The sequence below is a fragment of the Nicotiana tabacum genome, chromosome 4 (genome assembly GCF_000715075.1).
Source record: "Nicotiana tabacum cultivar K326 chromosome 4, ASM71507v2, whole genome shotgun sequence".
Classification (NCBI taxonomy): domain Eukaryota; kingdom Viridiplantae; phylum Streptophyta; class Magnoliopsida; order Solanales; family Solanaceae; genus Nicotiana; species Nicotiana tabacum.
Genome location: NC_134083.1, coordinates 35,468,395 through 35,471,840, shown reverse-complemented (window position 1 = coordinate 35,471,840; position 3,446 = coordinate 35,468,395). Strand labels below are relative to the sequence as shown.

Below are 3,446 nucleotides of genomic sequence, written 5' to 3'. Positions count from 1 at the left end.
ACGCATGGCCTATTTTCAACCCCCATAACCTAATTAAACCCATAAGAATTGCATGAAGGTTTTTAGGACAAGGTCTTACCCGGGTAGATGTTGGTCTAGTGAATGATTCCCTTGAATCTTCAAGATTGGGGCAGGGACTGATGATCAATACAGCTCCTTCCTCTCTCTCTAAAGCACTTCTCTCTCTCTGTAAAATATGTGTATAACCCCGACAAAATAACCCCAAAGTCATTTTATAAGAAATGGGGTCGGGTTATAAAAATAGAAAATGGACCCTCCGAACTCAACTCTGCGATCACAGAGTGGACCACAAAATGGGTATGCGGTCCGCAAAATAGACCGCGAAAGTGATGCCCAAAACTGAAATGGCATGGACAGGTCTGTGATCGATCTGCGGTCTGCAGACCACTTATGAGGCCGCATAATAGACCGCAGAACCATCCAACAAAATTCTTCATGCCAAATCCACGACGAAAAATGAGGACCGCAAAACAACTATGTGATCGCATAATGTACCGCAACACGACCTTCAAAATTCAACAAACTCCCTGCTCAACTCTGCGATGCTTATGCAGCCCACAAAACGGTTATGCGGTCGTGAAATAGAGCGCAGAATTGCCTCAAACACATAAGTCTATCTCAGCACCACAAAACGTCAAATTTCTTGGCGAAATTTTTACAGGGCCTTACAATGTGGGTCCACATTACCGACCGATGTTGGTCAGTAATCAAAAAGGTGCTTTGACTAAGCAAGTATGACCATTACGGTCAAATATTTGACCAATATACCGACCAATTTCGGTCGTTATGAAATTTTTTTTAAAAAAGTAAAATATTTTTTGGTAGTTTCCGTCCATTTTGGACGGTTTTTTGGTCGCTTTTGTTGACCGACCAATGTTGGTCGGTATCGCTCGATCGATTTTTCCCCGATTTCTAGTAGTGTAATGGGGGTATCTTTTGTCAAATAATATGAAAACATAAAGAAATATGCATCAATCTTCTTAATGCAAATGACAGGCTATAATTATTTTATAAAAAGAACAGTAACTTTTATGGTAATTCAAGAACATATAGATTAACAAGTAGAATAAATAAAGGATGAGTCTGACTCAATACAGAGTTGGTATGACCCAAGTTGGAGGACAAAAACGACTGAGGGAAACACCTTTGTAATGCGACTAGATGCTTCCATCTGCTAAGTTGAACACCCCCATGTCCAAGCCCCCTCCTTCTTTAAAGTGGATGTATGATTCCCAATAGTCATTTGTAAAATAAATATGATTGGGCTTGATTCCTGGAAATTTAGAAGCTTGGACCGAAAGAGAAGCATTAGCACCCAAAAAGAAAGCTCTGTCCCCTAATTCACTGGTTTGAGTTACTTTTCCAGCAGCTAAATCGACCTGGAAAACTCAAAATGTTGTTGTCCCATACGTTACCTCTGCTTCAATACCTTCTACTGGGATGAAGGTTAGTGGAATTCTGTCGCAACTATCTTTGGCGTGCCTTACTCGGACACCATTGCGCGCAACTACAAATAATGATCCAAGTTATTATAGGATGTATAACTTTTCTCGAATGAGTTCGGAAGGTAACTATGCTACAATAATACTTTTAGTAGGTTCAGGGCCAACAACATCATAAACTAGGATGCGGCCCAGAAAATCGACTGCATAAAAGTGGCCATTAAAATATACGGCATCACCATGTGGAGAGTAAAAGTTTTTCTCCTTAAGTCTAGTCCATCTCAAATCTCCTGGTATCCAAAAACTGAGGAAGCCTATGATTCCCTCGATGACCATGAGAACGTAATCGGATGTATGGGAAGGATTAACTGACATAACCGCTTTCTGGAAAAAGGTCATTGGATGGTGCAGTTGGTAGACATCATAATCTTCGGTGGTATTTTGATGCGGTAATTCGATTTGAACACCGGAGAAAGGATGTAACTGACTGACTTCACTGTCATCTTCTCCTACTATGATAAGTTATCCCATAGACTTCATACATCATTTTCCAGTAGCTTTCAGAATCCTCTTCTTCATAATCATGCCATTGTAGAGGCTGAAGAACTTTCTACATGAACTGTCATTGTCACAGCCTTTAATTTATTCGTGTTCTCCTCTTCCTCCGCTAGCATCAGCAATGAAATTCTAGGCAGGTTGCTGTTAAAATTGTCTTTGGTAGCTGCACATCGCCATGCTTTGCAGACAATGGCAAAATTTAGATAGTCTATGTTTAGCTATAAAAACCAGCAGATCATGGTTAAGTTCTGACCAATTTGACATCCTTATGCATAAGCGCTTAACTCTTTGGCTAAAGGGGAACTGTTGGCCCAAGTGAAGTTTTGTTTTGATGATTGACAAAGGAACTTAAGCATGAACCATGTTCATACACAGTGCACACAGACACAGGCATATTCAAGCATAAGGGATGCACGGGAAGGAGATAAGCTCAAGTTGTTACATCTGATATCTCCTGATCGAAAAGGTTGAATAAGTGATAAGGAGAATGACTCCTTACTCGAGAGAACTCTATCCTAGATAAGGGAGGAGTTAGAAGTAGAAGATAAATAGAACTCTTCCACCATGGAAGAGTATAGCATTAGAACTCTAGTTATCTCTTATTCTACCAACTCTATATATTGCAGGATGTTCTCATTCTACAGAGATGCACAAACGTTGAAGTTAAGCGTGAGTTGAGAGCAAAATAGCAAGGCATTTTGCAAGCAATTCTTGTGTGATTCAATTGTGCAAACCTGAAGCTACTTGGACCAGATAGAATAATCAGTTCCAAGTGTATGTCTTTTATTCTAGTTCAATTGTAGTTGTGCTTTTCAAGTTGTACCTTTTAGCTTTATCTATAAGCATTTGTATTAGGTATTTTGAGTATTCAAGTTAGAGTTAACTTGAAGTTGTCGCAACAGTTAGAGGTTGGTTGCCATAATGGGATTAGAGTTAATCCTTAGGTTTACAAAGAGTTTTGTAAATGTTGTTTTGGTTCAGTGATTTAGTGAAGTATTGGGAAAAATCCTACTGAGTAGTAGGTCGTGGGTTTTTCACCTTTTTAGCCGAGTGTTTTCCATGTAAAAATACTTGTGTTCTTTACTTTACGCATTTACTATTTCTGCAATAGTAGTATAAGGAATACATGGAAGAACTAGGTCATTCTATAATCAGTGCACGCAATAATTGGACTCCATATAAATCACCCCCCCCCCCTCTTGTGTGGCATTAAGTATAAAACATCAATTGGTATCAGAGGGTGTTATTCTTAAAGAGGCTAACACCTTAGGAGAAGATCAAGATGAGTGCACCACCTGAAAACTGGGAAGGGCAATCCACTGCTAGGCCACCACTCTTTAATAGCCAGTACTACTCTTGGTGGAAAAATAGGATGAGAGATCACATTATAGGAGAGGACTATGAGCTACGGGACATTGTCACCGA

The 3,446-nt window shown here is 39.7% G+C and overlaps 1 pseudogene; it reads right to left on the bottom strand.

Moving 5' to 3' along the window:
- Positions 1-1,292: 1,292 nt before the first annotated feature.
- LOC142180197 (F-box protein SKIP23-like) lies at positions 1,293-2,667 on the bottom strand (annotated as a pseudogene).
- Between the last annotated feature and the right edge of the window lie 779 nt (positions 2,668-3,446).